Genomic DNA, 15,944 nt, shown 5'->3' on the forward strand with positions numbered 1-15,944 from the left:
GTTAAATGTACGAGGGCTCAGTGCAAGAAGACGGCAATGTCAGCTAAGTCGTCTCCTCTTGGATAATGACTTACATATAGTAGGAATCCAAGAAACGAAAATTGAGAGCCAAGAGCTAACCGACAGAATGGTGTCCAATTTTAGAGCGCACTTTGACGTGTGCGTTTGTCATGCGGTTGGTGGATCAGGCGGCTGCGCTATATTCCTAAGAAATAATTTTGGCATTTGTGTGCAGTCAGTGTTTTCGTGTGAAACTGGGCGCCTCTTAGTGGCTGATTTATGTTTTGAGGATGTGGATTACCGTGCTATTTGTATCTATGCGCCGAATATTGAAATGGACCGTCGATCTTTCTTTGAGCGCCTTGAAGCGTACGTAAACTGTTCCAAGGTCGTAATACTGCTGGGTGATTTTAACTGTGTTTGCTATGCTGAAGACCGAGCAAAATGTTCACGCGTTCGTGATAAGAGTGCCGAATTTCTTAACGCAGTGGTGCATGATTATGACCTGGAAGATGTGGGTAGTGTTTTTGCCAGCGGTACTCGCCCGCGTTTTACCCACTTCCAACGTGACAGCCACGCTCGATTAGATAGATTATACGTGTCAGCCGAACTAGTGCCCTTATGTTGCGAATATGATGTGCAAGCTGTAGCATACAGTGATCACTGCTTGGTAACTGCCACGTTCGGGAAAGGACAGAGCAAACGGCCGTTTAACTGGGATCTCTGGAAAATGAATACGCAGTTGTTGAATGACGATCCTTTTGTCGATGCTGTAGCGAAGGAACTAGAAAACCTGACTTCAGCCAAGCCATTAAGCTTTGCCATTCAATGGGAAGAATTTAAACAGAAAGTAAAAACAATGGCCATTGAAAGAAGCAGTGTCATTCGACACAACCTGAAACAAGCAGAAACAAAGCTTCGCCAGCAACTGCAATTTTTTATTAGCATGGAAAGTGTCGAGCCTGGTGTGTATGTTAACGAATTAAAGGAAGTGAGAACTGATCTAGAAAGGATAGATACAGAAAAATACAGAGCAGCACTTGTGAGATCAAGGTCTGAGAAGTTGTGGGCGGGAGAAACTCCAACGAAACGAGCTTTATCAGACGAGAAAAAGTACGCTTGTCGGAAAGAAATCCGCCAGCTAGCCAAAGGCAATCACATAACATCCGACAAAAATGACATCAAGCAAGGGATCGCCGATCACTTTAAAGCAATTTTAGCTCATCCGCGGAATCCTAAATGTAACTACCAGAATGAATTTCTCTCGCTGATGCCAAAGCTCGATGAAGAAGTCAGGACACGGCTGGAACTGCCAATTAGCCTGAGTGAGATAGAGTGCGCAATAGACGAGTTAACCATCGGTAAAGCACCTGGGCCAGATGGCTTGGGGGCACTTTCTATAAAACCTTCAAGTCTGCATTGGCCCCTGTTCTTCACGAAGTTATCAGCGAAGCGTATGAGCGAAAAAGATTGCCCTTGTCATTCACAACCTCGCATATCGTGCTAATTGCGAAGAGTGATGACGAGGAAAAACTTTTGTTGCCAGGGTCATATCGTCCGATAACTCTAGCCAATGTCGACTATAAAATATTCACGAAAGCTTTGGCCAAACGACTGCAAAGTGTAATTAAGACATTGGTAGGGCCGCACCAGACTTGTGGCATTAAAGGCCGCAGCATTGCAACGAATGTACACACGGCTCGAAGTGTGCTTGAGTGCTGCGATGTGATTGGCGATCACGTCGCGATGATGCAGATCGATTTGGCAAAGGCTTTCGACCTCGTCTCGCACAAGGCTTTGTACTCCATGCTGGAACATGCGAACGTTGGCAAAGTCATAACGGAAGGCGTCATGATGGCGTACAGAGAATGCTTAACGCGCATCATTGTTAATGGGGAGCTCACCGATAGCTTTCCCGTGCTCTCGTCGGTGCGGCAAGGATGCCCGCTGTCGCCCCTTCTATTTGCTGCTTATCTCGAACCACTCTGTTTGGCGATCAGAAATAACGAGCGCATAGCAGGCTATCGGCTGCAGGCAGCACACGTTAAAATTTTGGCATATGCCGACGATATCGCGATTTTCTGCACAACCAAAGCGAGCATTAAGGAGGCAACGACTGTGGTTGAAAAATTTTGTGATTCGACTGCAGCCCAGATAAACTGGGATAAGAGTTACGGCTTCTGGCATGGTAGTTGGGAAGACACGCCGGAGACCTTTTATCGACTGAAGTGGTCGACGTTACCAACCCAATACTTGGGTGTGCCTCTCGGAAATTACCGTGAACCTGAATCGTACTGGCTAGATCAAGTGTCGAAAGCAAAGGAAAAGGCTGACGGGTGGAGAGGAAAACAATTGTCAATGTTTTCTAGAGCCACTGTTTGCAACCTTTTTTTAGTTTCTAAGATATGGTACGTTATGAATGTGTTGTGTGCTGCGAGGGTAAGCGTACAAAAAGTTCACCGTGTTTTCGCCATTTTCATTTGGGCCTCCACCTGGGAGAGGATGAGTCGAATGAACTTGTTCCTCCCGGTCAAGAAAGGTGGGCTTGGTTTAGCTCATTTGTTTCTGCGACAAGTCGTCTCACGCTTTGTGTTTTTACGGGATCAAAACGATCCTTTTCTCCGGACAGTGATACAGGTACGGCTGTGTAGACAACTTCCAGGATTCATTGTTTCGACTGTTCACAATATGCCAGGAGCAGTGACTGGTTACCTACGTGAAGTGGTATGTTCATATAAGATGTTGAACGTACGTTTTTCACAGCAATACCTGTCCACCGTTACCAAGAAAAAACTATACAGAGATCTCGTGGACACGATGTTCCCTCCACCTTTGTACCGTTCTCCGCAACGTGGAGGCCCAGGACAAGACGTTTTAAAGAGGGTGAAAAAAATGCCAATACGGCCGTCAGCTAAATCTTTTTTCTTCAAATTGCACACAAACACACTTCCCGTTAAGACCTGGCTTCATGAGAAGGGTATTTTCATCCCCTGGAGCACCGACTGCTTATTATGTAAAAAACCGGAAACAATAGAACATGCATTCTTAGATTGCTGGGACGCCATCTTTCACTGGGATGTTCTGCAGAGAACATTGAAAAAACAGTTACCCCTGGACCCATATGGAATACGCTTCTTACCGATTGATAACGCCGAGGATGTCCCGTATGACCTTATTATGATCCTGAGCCTCCACGCTATGTGGAAAACTAGATTGCAATTTCAAAACGGAGACATTGTTGTTCGATCGGCTCGGGAAAACTTCATTGAGAGTGTTGTGTGTGTAAGAGATGCGTTCAAAGCGCTGCCTGATCCACCACAATGGATCTCCTTATTTGATGAATTAGCGTTGTTAAAAAGATTTTAATACCGTGTTGGCCAAAGTGTGGTCCACATGTTTTATCTTTGTAAACCTTGATTGAGTACGTCGAAGTCGGCAATAAAGAAAAAAAAAAAAAATACTCGTGGCTCAGTGGTAGCGTCTCCGTCTCACACTCCGGAGACCCTGGTTCGATTCTCACCCAGCCCATCCTGCAAGAGTTGAACCAAAGCCACCTAGAAACAAGCGCAGCTGCTTACATACCGCCGCGACGCCGCGAGCGACGGCGCGAGTTGGAGCCCCGTTTCTCCTCTGTCGTGACGTCACGGTGTCACGTGGTCAGCCTTGAAGGCGACGGCGCGAGTTGGAGCCCAGTTTCTCCTCTGTCGTGACGTCACGGTGTCACGTGGTATTGAAGGCGACACCGCCGCGCCTGAGGAGCTGGGTTGAGCTCTAGTAATATGCTTCGCATAAAAAAAACAAGAAAAATGCACACAGTAACGCGGTGTTACGCGCAACAATAGTCAAAGGCGTTCGCACAATTCACATGTCCTTAAGAACTTCAGCAAGGCCCTTAAGGCCTTCAGTGCCGAAACCCGTCTGGACCAGTGTCCTAGAACTTTCTCTTCTGTGAAGGGGCGATTGTCCAGTTTTTCGAGCACGGTCACGAGCACTTTTCTTTGCACATTGTAACGTGGACAGTCACAGAGGAGGTGCGCGATCGTCTCTTCGCAGCCGCAGGTGTCGCAAGCAGGGCTGTCGGCCATTCCAATACGGAAGGAATATGAGTGCGTGAATACCACGCCGAGCCATAGGCGGCACAGAAGTGTTGCTTCCGCTCGTGGCAACCCTGGTGGAAGACGGAGTTGCAAACTTGGATCCAACCTGTGAAGACGTGTGTTCGTTAATTCGCTGGTGTTCCACAGAGTTACCGTAAGCTCGCGTGCGAGGGAGCGCAGACTTGTGGCTGCATCTGTGCTTGACAGCGGTATGGGTACAATCTGGGCACCATCATTGGCCGACCGGGCAGCGTCATCCGCACTGTCATTTCCCGAAATTCCGCAGTGACCCGGTATCCACTGGTAGATGATGTTGTGTCCCTTGTCGATTGCGTAATGGTGAAGCAGTCGGATGTCTGCGACTAATTGTACATTTGGTCCGTGGTTGAAAGGGGACAGCAGACACTGGAGAGCTGCCTTTGAATCACAAAAGATGGACCATGAATGTGGTGAATTGGGACCTATAAACTCCAGAGCAGCACGGATAGCTGCGAGTTCTGCAGCCGTCGATGATGTAACGTGAGACGTCTTGAATTTGATAGTGACAGATTGAGCGGGAAGTACCACTGCTCCAGCTGAACTATACAGGAGACAGAACCGTCCGTGTAACCGTGAGTGCGTTCGTTGTGTTTTTCATGTAAGAATGAAAGGACGGTTTGTTTGAGGGCGATAGATGACATTTCCGTTTTCTTTTTGATGCCAGGAATAACAAGAAGGGCCTGGAGTGGATGCAGGCACCACAGCGGTAGAGATGGCCGTGCTGCATGTGTGAAGTTTGACGGTAAACTAAGTAGACGCTACCACATTTGGGAATGAGTTTTTGCGTGCTATGCCCCGACTGGACGACGAAAGAAAACCAAGATTGGAACTAGAGATAGCAGAATCCGAAGTTGAACAGGCCATAGACAACTTAAACCCCGGAAAATCGCCTGGACCAGACGGCTTTAGCGCCGGTTTTTATAAAGAATTTAAGCACGAAATTAGCCCTGTATTGAATGTAATCTTTTACGAAGCTTACAAATGGAACACATTGCCGCCGTCTTATGGGTCGTCACACACAGTACTCATTCCTAAAACTGATGATGCAGCGAAAGTAAGATATGTTACGGCGTATCGTCCCATAGCACTAACCAATATCGAGTATAAAATCTTTATTAAGATATTGGCGCGAAGATTGCAGTCAGTGATACAGGACATCGTCGGGCCTCACGAGACATGTGGGATTAAAGGCCGGACTATTGTTACTAATATTCACAAAGCGCGCAGTGTACTTGAGTGCTGTGATGATTGTAACAGTCGGATTGCCATTTTACAGATTGACCTCGAGAAGGCTTTTGATTGCGTGGCTCATGAAATCTTGTTTGCCGTTTTAGACTATGCCAATCTCGGATCTGTAATCTGCGAGGGGGTCGCCCTGGCGTACCGTAACTGCACGACCAGATTGATCGTGAATAAGAGTTTGGGGGCTCCCATTAGGCTGCAACGTTCTGTGCGTCAGGGCTGCCCCCTCAGCCCTCTGTTGTTTTGTATCTACATTGAAACCCTGTGTATGAGATTGATTGAAAACAATAGAATTACGGGATTTAAGCTTCAAGCAGTTGAAGTGAAGCTGCTGGCTTATGCAGATGATGTCGCTGTTTTTGCGGAGGATCAGGAGAACATAATTGAGGCTGTCAAATGCGTCCGTAAATTTAGCCATGTCACTGGTAGTGGAGTTAACTGGTCAAAGTGCCTCGGGCTCTGGCATGGATCGTGGCCAACGAAGCCAGATCATTTTGCCAACGTGCATTGGGTGACGACCCCAGGCAAATACTTGGGCGTCCCGCTCGATGCCTATCGTGATAGCGAGCAGCACTGGAAAGGGCACGTCAAAGACACACGGGAGAGAGCTGAGATGACGATGATGTGTGGTGTTTTGTGGCGCAAGGGCCAGGTTTGGCCAAAGAGCGCCATGACAAGTGGTAATGTTAATGAATTATGGAAGATGTGACTTGGCTGTAAAGTGGCCTAAAAATAGTCGCAGTAAAGTGCGTAAAATCTACGTGCTATAAAATTATGGGGATGACTACTGACGAATACTATGAACACTAGAATGCATTGGGAAAAATGATGCAATGTACAAAATATATGAGATGCTAAAATTTTCTAAGATCACTACTGCCTCGCCAGAGCCCTTGAACCCAAGGGATGAGAGGCATGCGCTATGCGAAACAACTATCACAGCGCTATCCTCTATAGAGAGGAGGCGCTACGAACGTACGGACTAATTACATGTAATACGACATCTTTCAGGAAACCTAGGACTGCGCTGGTATCAAAGAGCGGTTCTGCACCGAGTAACATAACTGGATGAAGGGGGATGTGCTGCCGGCATGCTAGGGGAAAATGCTTCTTTCTCTCAGATTCGGCTGCCCGACACTCCAGGAGGACGGTCAGCCTCTCCCCGCATCTACCACAGGTTGGAGGCTCACCTCCGCTCAGTAGAAAGTTATGGGTGCCATATGTGTGTCCTATTCTTAAACGACAGAATAGGACATCTATTCGGCGCGATTTCGTTGTAGAGGGCCAGAGTCCTAACTGTGGCTTTATTAGGTGGAGCTTATTATCTTTTTCCGCGTCCCACATGCGTTGCCAGTGGGCCCGCAGCCGCCTTCGCAAGAAAGGCCTCAGATCTGTGACAGGCACCTCAGCGGTAGGGTTAACGGCTTGCGATGCTATAGACGTGGCCATCTCGTCCGCCAGAACGTTGCCCTCGATGCTCCTATGGCCAGGCACCCAGCATATAATGATATGCTGGTTAGATATGTAAGCTTTACACAAGACGGAATATTGTTCATGAAGTACTGGATTTTTGTGTCTATAGGGTGACATCAAGGCCTTCACAACGCTTAGGCAGTCTGTATATATCGCTGATTTTTGAAGTTTCGATTTTACTATGTGATTTACAGAAGACAGCACTGCGTAGGCCTCGGCCGTGAAGATATTTGTTTCCGGATGCAGTACACCAGATTCTGAGAAGGATGGGCCGAAGGCAGCATAAGACACCCCGGCATTTGACTTCCAAGCGTCTGTGTAGAACTCTGCGCAGGAGTGCTTGTGCTGGAGTTCAAGAAAATGCATTCGGATTTCTATCTCTGGTGCGTGTTTTGTTACTTCTAAAAAGGATATGTCACATTCAATCGGCTGCCACTCCCAAGGTGGTAACACCTTGGTTGGATGCATTAGGCGAAGCTCGAGGAGTGGGACCCGCATTTGATCACTAAGCTCCCTCACACGAAGCGAGAAAGGCTGTCTTACAGAGGGACGGTTATGGAAAAGTGTAGCACATGTCATATCGTTAACAGTGTGAAAACATGGATGTTGATGATTGGAATGTATTTTCAGGAAATATGTAAGGCTGATGTAAGTTCTCTGTAGATGGAGGGACCATTCATTTGATTCCGCGTATAAGCTTTCAATCGGGCTAGTTCTGAAAGCGCCAGTGGCTAAGCGGATACCTAGACGGTGGACAGGATCTAGGAACTTTAGTGCGCTCGGAGCGGCAGAGTTATATACGACGGCGCCATAGTCCAATCGTGATCGAATTAGGCTCTTATAAACATTCATCAAACACTTCCTGTCGCTACCCCATGTTGAGTGGGATAGAATTTTAAGTAGGTTCATTGTCCTTAGACATTTTTCTTTAAGATATTTAATGTGCTGTATAAAAGTAAGCTTGGAGTCTAGTATAATACCTAGAAATTTGTGTTCTTTGTTGACAGGTATTTGATGTCCACAGACTTGAACACAAGGATCTGGAACCAGGCCTCTCTTTCTAGTAAAGAGAACACAGGAACTTTTGTGGGGGTTGATTTTAAATCCGTTTTCGTCTGCCCACTTGGAAACCTTGTTCAAGCCCTGCTGTACCTGTCTCTCGCATACTGTGAGGCTGCAGGATTTGAAGCCTATTTGTATATCGTCTACGTATACGGAATAAAAGATGGCCGGTGGCAGTGAAGCACGTAGTGTGTTCATCTTAACGATAAAGAGAGTGCAACTCAGCACGCCTCCCTGGGGTACACCAGTTTCCTGCGTAAAAGGACGTGACAGTGCATTACCGACTTTTACTCGGAAGGTACGATTTGACAAATAGCTTTCAATAGTGTTCAGCATATTTCCACGGATGCCCATTCCCGACAAGTCTCGCAAGATCCCGTAACGCCATGCTGTGTCATACGCCTTCTCCATGTCGAGGAATATTGATAGGAAAAACTGTTTATGAACAAATGCATCGCGGATATTTCCTTCAATGCGCACAAGGTGATCGGTAGTCGATCGTCCTTCTCTGAATCCACACTGATTGGGATCGAGCATATTGGCGAGTTCAAGGAAGTGTATAAGTCTGCGATTAATCATTTTTTCGAAAAGCTTACAGAGACAATTTGTAAGATCTATCGGTCGGTAACTTGCCGCCAAGGAAGGGTCTTTACCCTGCTTAAGAACAGGGACCACAATCGCTTCTTTCCATGTGGATGGGAGCTTTCCCGCAGCCCACATAGTGTTGAAAAGTGTGAGAAGTGTAAGTTGTGTGTCAGTATGTAAGTTCCTGATCATGTCATACATGACTCGATCAGGTCCCGGTGCAGTGCTTTTGCATGTGTTCAATGCAGCTCTCAACTCGGCAATACTGAAGGGCTGGTTATACGGTTCATTCTCTCTGGATTTTCGTAAGATTGGCTTACGTTCTTCTATTTCTTTAAGTTTCAAAAAGGATTGGGAATAGTGAATTGAGCTCGACACGTGCTCAAAGTGCTCCCCAAGTGAGTTTGCCTGAGCTTGCAGGGTATCGCCTTCTGTGTTTACCAAAGGCAGTGAACATGTTTGCCGCCCTCTTATTCTATTATTCCTGTCCCAGGCTTTGGCCTCATCAGTAAACGAGTTGATACGCGATAGAAACTTCTGCCAACTTTCTCGTCTGGCCTGTCGGCGGGTTCGCCTACCTTGAGATTTTACTTTTTTAAAATTGCTAAGATTCTCCGCAGTGAGAGAAATGCGTAGCAACCCCCACGCCCTGTTCTGATTTTTACGAGCGATCCTACAATCGTCGTTCCACCACGGGACACGCCGTTTGCACGCCAAGCCATTTACTTCTGATATGCATTTAGATGCGACATCTAATATGAATGCTGTAAGGAACTCGACTGCAGCATCAATTCCTAACGAAGACAGGTCAGCCCATGAGATACTAGTAAGAGATCGAAATTTCTCCCAATCAGCTGTCTCAATCTTCCACCTAGGAGCGTGTGGTGGATATTCGTTTTTTTTCGGTGATCTTAGCAGTATAGGGAAGTAGTCGCTGCCGTAAGGGTTGTCAGTAACTTCCCATTCAAGTTCAGGCAGTACAGACGAGAAGACTATGCTAAGATCTATGGAAGAATAGGTTCTGTTTGCAAGAGAGTAATATGTGTGTTTCTTCTTATTCAACAGACACGCACCAGAAGAAAAAAGGAACTGTTCGACAAGACGTCCCCGCGCATCTATACGAATGTCGCCCCACAGGTAGTTATGTGCATTGAAATCGCCAAGAGCAACATAGGGTTCTGGCAATTCATCTATAAAGGTCTGAAATTCATGTTTGCTTAGTTTATAATGTGGGGGAACATAAAGCGAGGAAATAGTGATAAGTTTGTTTAACAGAATAACTCGAACCGCCACTGCCTCAAGGGCCGTTCGTAGCTGTAAATGTTGACAGGCTATGCTTTTCTGAATTAAAATTGCAACACCGCCGGATGATGCGACAGCATCATTGCGATCTTTGCGAAAAGTAACATACTGTCGAAGAAAGTTTGTGTATTTTGATTTCAAGTGTGTTTCCTGTAAACACAGCACTTTTTGATTGTGTTTATGGATGAGTTCTTGCACATCATGAAGATTCCTAAGTAGACCTCTGACATTCCATTGAATGATTTGTGTATCCATATTTTAAATTAAATTGGTGCTGTGTTTACGGAAACGGAAGGGATGTCTTAGATTACAGAGCCCTTTCGAGGCCCTGTCATAGGGGTTTTGCTCTTTCTGAAGCGTTCGAGCGAACCTCGGCGCTCCTTAGGCGTTTGGTGCGCCTTGAGGACAGGTGTAGTGTCCATTGCCTCCTGTGAGACGCCGGACAAGCGCTCTTGCGAGCGAGATGTTTTCTGAGAGAGTCCTGCCCCAGAAGGCAAGACCCCTGCGCCCCCCAGCCCGGAGGTCGATGGGGCTCCCTGAGGGATTTGACTGCGCCGGCCGTTGCCAGCGCTGGAAGGGGCCTCGGAGGTTGGGGCAGCCTCGGCTGCACCCACCTTCGGGTTCGATGGCCCCGTCTGCTGGGTTGGCGGAGCAGCGCTAGCTGCAACCGCCGCGGGGGCAGATGGCGTAGCTGCCGACTCACTGATTGTGGGTCGGACAGCCGCCGGAGGCCGTTGTGACGCTGCCCCCTTACGCGCCACATCGGCAAAGGTTTTCTTGGGCAGGTACGATACCCACCCGCGTGCCTCCTTGAAGCATATATTTTCCTTTACTTTAACTGTTACAATTTCTTTTTCTTTTTTCCAGGATGGGCACGACCACGAGTACGCGGCGTGCTCCCCATCACAGTTTACACAGTGGAGAGCATTCTCACAAGCTTCAGATGTGTGTTCGTGGGCACGGCATTTATCACATGTTTGGCGACCTCGGCAGCTCTGCGAACTGTGGCCGAAGCGCTGGCATTTGAAACATCGGAGCGGATTGGGCACGTACGGCCTGACACGGAGCTTGATGTACCCGGCGTCGATTGACTCGGGCAAGACACTTGAGCCAAAGGTAATTATTAGGTGCTTGGTCTGGATCTCTTTGCCATCCCTCCTCATCTTAATTCTTTTGACATTGATCACATTTTGCTCACTGAAGCCCTCGAGGAGTTCCGCCTCAGTCAGCTCAAGCAGATCATCATCCGACACAACACCACGGGTGGTGCTCATTGTACGGTGCGGCGTTACTGTTATGTGGGTCTCGCCAAATGACACTAGTTTCTGTAGATTCTCATATTGTTTCAGATCGCGGAGCTCCAAGAGGAGGTCACCGCTGCCCATTCTCGACACCTTGTAACCTGGGCCAAAAACATCAGTCAAGGACTTTCAGACAAGGAATGGTGAAATGATTCGAACTGCTTTGTTTGGCTTTTCAGAGTGAATAACATAGTACCGGGGAAAATTCTGGATTTGGTGTCTGAAAAACTGAAATAGAGCTTCGGTGCGCCCTCGTTTCGGAGGGCGATCAGGAAGTTTGGGGAAAGAAGTTTCCATGGAAATCTATAAAAATTCGGCAACAGCGCCGACCGCCCACCACGGAGCCCAACGAGGGGACGCGGCAGAGCTTGAGTACAAGCCTGCACGACGCCAGCCGTACGCCATCACTATAACACAATATGGTGTACCCAAGGTAGGATATCCACACAAGGTTAACCCTTGCCGCCGTGGAGAAAGGAAGTAAATGGAAAAGAGAAGAAGACAGGAAAGATATAAAGTGAGGGATAAAGACGAAGGTTTGAGAAGAGAGGGACAGGAAGAGGCGACTACCGATTTCCCCCGGGTGGGTCAGTCCGGGGGTGCCGTCTATGTGAAGCAGAGGCCGAAGAGGTGTGTTGCCTCCGCCGGGGGGCCTTAAAGGTCCAAACACCCAGCATCGGCTCAACCTCCAGGATCCCCCTTTCCCCAGACACGGCTAAGCCTTGCACGGCTACACGCGGGAGGGTCCAACCCTCGTGTGCTCGGGTACGTGGTGTCGCAACACACCAAACGCCTGCTGACGCAGACGCCCCTGCGGGGGAGAGCTGAGAAGTGGAAAGGCACTAACCTTTCTATTTTTGCCAGAGCCACCGTTTGTGACCTTTTCTTTATCAGCAAGCTTTGGTACGTAATGCAAGTATTGCACTGTTCACGGTCAAATGTTCAGTAGCTACACAGGATTTTCGCCGTTTTTGTCTGGGCGTCGGAATGGGAGAGCTGCAGCCGGACCAACTTGTTCCGGCGGGTAAAAGACGGCGGGTTGGGATTGGGCCATCTCTTTGTACGGCAGTTGGTAAACCGATTCTTGTTTTTTAGGGACGCAACCGACCCTTTCTTGCGCACGGTATGTCAAATGAGGCTGAGTAGACGGCTGCCAGAGTATGTGGTTTCAACCGAAGAGTTTTCGGGAGGGATTCGAGGGTTTTACAAAGAAGTTGTATCGAGTGTCCGATTTCTTTCAGTGCGCTTCTCGAATGATTACCTGTCCGGTGTGAACAAGAAGAAACTGTACTGTGCTTTGTGCGACGTTCTTTTCCCAGTGCCATTGTACAGGTCCTTGTACGGTGGAGGCCCAAGCAGCAATGTTTTAATGAGAGTAAAGAAAATCCAGGTCCCGCCAGGAACCAAAACCTTCTTTTTCAAATTACACACGGGAACGTTACCAGTTAAAAAGTTTTTGGAGAGAAAAGGAGTATATTTACCGTGGGGAACACACTGTTTAATTTGCAAGCAGCCAGAGACAATAGATCATGTTTTTTTAAACTGTTGGGAAGGCGTGTTCTTCTGGGATGTATTGCATAGGACACTAAAGAAAGAATTTCCACTGGACCCGTATGGAATTCGTTACTTAAGCATAGATAATGAGGATGGGGTGCCTTTTGATTCTATTATGCTCTTGGGCCTCCATTGTATTTGGCGCGCGAGAATGGCAGGATACCATGTTGATAAGGATGCGCAGCCTGCACGTACGTATTTCAGGGAAAACATGCACTGGTTTGTCGCTATCCATAAAGCGGCAGGGGAACCACCCGAGTGGCTCCCAAGAGTAGAACCGTTGGTAGTATTGCGCGAATTTTGATTAGACTGAGCCAGCACAATGCTGGTTGAATATGTGCATATAGAGAAAATGTATATTCTACTTTTGTATTCGTTTTGGTGAGCGTTGCCTCTTATGAAACTATGTACCACAGCTAGGCAATAAGAAAAAAAAAAAAACTGAAGATCTATAGGTCCCTGGTTCGATCCCGGGTTTCGGCATATTCATAATGTGTTTTTTTTCATCCGTTGTACATAGCAATAGAACTGGCCATTCAGACTGCATTGTGCGCTTTTCTGTTACTTCCGCGATGCGCCACTGTTCAACTTTAATAGAAGCGTGCGTAGTGTACAGCAAATGGTGGAGCGAATCTTTTTAAATGAAGTTTCCTTACTGCGGATACGTTAGACGGCCGTTCGCGGGAACCCAGCCTTCGCCTAGCACCTCATCGTTTGTGTACTCGTTCCGCCGAAATAGCTCAGCTGGGAGAGCGTTAGACTGATGATCTAAAGGTCCCTGGTTCGATCCCTGGTTTCAGCATATTCATAGTGTGGTTTTTTTTCATCCGTTGTACATAACAATACACTGGCCATTCAGACTGCATTGTGAGCTTTTCTGTTACTTCCGCGATACGCCATTGTTTAACTTTAATAGAAGCGTGCGTAGTGTACAGCAAATGGTGGAGCGAATCTTTTTAAATGAAGTTTCCTTACTGCGGATACGTTAGACGGCCGTTCGCGGGAACCCAGCCTTCGCCTAGCGTCTCATCGTTTCTGTACTCGTTCCGCCGAAATAGCTCAGTGATTCTACTTCCGGCTACCGTTCGGTGCGGACGCAGAATGCCTTGCTCCGTTGGGGCGGTGGTTGCGGCTCAGACGAGCCGCGGTAACAGGAATGTAGCAATGGATTGCCAGGACTACCAAGTTATTTTGCCGCCTCTGCCTACAGGAACATGCGTGGCCAACACGCTCTTTCTTCACGGAGACGTAAAGGCAAGGCCCTACCGATTTGATGATTTTCGAGACACGCTGGTTCGTCTGGGTCTGCTTCCCGAGGTTGACGCCTTGGGGGCTTTCCAGATGAACCACGTGTGGGCGGTTACTTTCAGAAGCCCAGATGCTATGAAGAAAATGCTGGCCCTTGGAGACATTACGGTCAAGGAGCGTCGCTGCCTGGTGGTTAACCCAGCCAGCCAGGATGTGCGGCTTAAGCTCTACTGGCTTCTGCACAACGTGCAAGATGAGGACGTCCGCGCCACCCTCACGCCTTTTGGGAAGGTTACGGAGGTCTTCAAGGAACGCTGGCGCGTGCAAGGCATCACCGATAAAGGTTCGTCAACCCGCATTGTATCGATGAAGCTGAAACCCGGAGTTACCATAGACGACCTCCCGCATCAACTTCGGGTCGCCGGCATCATGACAGTGCTGGTTGCGCATGGGCGTGCCCCGCTCTGCTTCAGGTGTAACCGCACAGGTCATATCAGGCGAGAGTGTCGCGTACCGTGGTGTGCTTTGTGTCGACGCTTCGGGCACGACGAAAGCTCGTGCGTGCGAACGTACGCGAATGTGGCGGGACCATCCAAAAGTGATGAAGTTATCCAGGAGCACATAATGGACGCATTCGATGCTGAAGAGAAGGTTGGAAAAGGTGGCGTGGTGCAACGTCCTGATCCAAAGGAAGGCTCCCGTGAACCAGCGAAGAAAGCGGACACCAAAGAATTAGAGAAGCCCGCTCGAGCTGAAGAAGAGCACCACGCGGAAAATAATGACAAGAACAAGACAAGCAACGAGCCTGCGGAATCGCACGGACAATCTCCGAGTCCCATGGACACGACGGAACCCCTTAGAGGAGCGGGCCTGGTAAAACGCCCAGTCGAAGCTAACAAGAAAAAGAACGAAGGATGAAGTGGATGAAGCCGCGAGGAACCGCTTGCGAAAACACCGAGTGGCCGTCGGTCGAGCTTCAAGCCGACGCCTAATATCCCAACGGGCAGGAAAGGGCCAGCGTCGGGACTGAATTGAACCCCCAGCAAGTGTTCGCGGTATGTGTGAGTACTGAGGTGGGGGAGGGGAGCGGGAAGGGCACTGTAAAGTTAGGATCGACCGAGGCAGACAAAGAAGTGTTGGATACGAGGAAGGAGGATGTAAAGACTGACGTCGCATTCGAACGAAGTGAGTGTCAGTAGTCTATTTAAGAAGGACTTTAGTCTCACGCGCCTTCTCACATTACCATGAAAATACTTCTAGACATAGCCTTACGATTTGGTACAATTAATGTTCGAGGACTTGCAGGAAGGCGCAAGCAATATCACCTTTGTCGCCTGCTCATGAAAAAGAACCTTGACGTAATCGGTGTACAAGAAACAAAAGTCGATAGTGAAGAAGGGACGGATCAAATGCTGCATTCATTTAAGTCACATTTTTACGTGTGTGTTTCGCACGCATGCGGTTCTTCAGGTGGTCGTGCGCTTTTTCTGAGAAGCGCTTTAGGCGTCTCAGTAGAAAGTGTGTTCACAGAGAATAGTGGCCGGCTTATAGTTTGCGATTTATGTTTCTGTGATTTTAAGTGGCGCGTCATTTGCTTGTATGTGCCTAACAAGGTGAACGACCAAAAGAATTTCTTTGAAAGTGTTGAAAACCATTTGCAGTGTGATCGAATTGTTGTGATGATGGGTGATTTCAATTGCGTCTGTAATGCAAAAGACAGAGTTGGAAGCCCACCTATTCATGATGCAAGTGTGCAGTCATTGAACGTAGCGATGGAAAAGTACAATTTAGAGGATGTTGGGTATGTGATGTCCAATGCAGAGACGCCACCATTCACGCACTATCAGCGAAATAGTCATGCCAGGTTGGATCGCGCCTACGTTTCAGCGGATATAATACCATTGTGTTTTCTATATGAAGTGAATCATGTTTCCTTTACCGATCACAGCTTAGTCAACTTTGTAGATGGTCCGAAAAAAGCGACCGGTTTTAACTGGGAGTTGTGGAAATTTAACTTTAAGCTCTTAGAAGATTAATTATT

The 15,944-nt window shown here is 47.9% G+C and overlaps 1 non-coding gene across 1 annotated transcript; it reads left to right on the plus strand.

The window, feature by feature from the left end:
- Positions 1–13,384: 13,384 nt before the first annotated feature.
- On the plus strand, positions 13,385–13,457 carry TRNAI-GAU (transfer RNA phenylalanine (anticodon GAA)). Its single transcript has one exon. It is a non-coding gene; the product is annotated as a tRNA-Ile (tRNA).
- Positions 13,458–15,944: the final 2,487 nt, after the last annotated feature.

This window comes from Dermacentor andersoni, chromosome 3 (assembly GCF_023375885.2).
Source record: "Dermacentor andersoni chromosome 3, qqDerAnde1_hic_scaffold, whole genome shotgun sequence".
Taxonomy (NCBI): Eukaryota; Metazoa; Arthropoda; class Arachnida; order Ixodida; family Ixodidae; genus Dermacentor; species Dermacentor andersoni.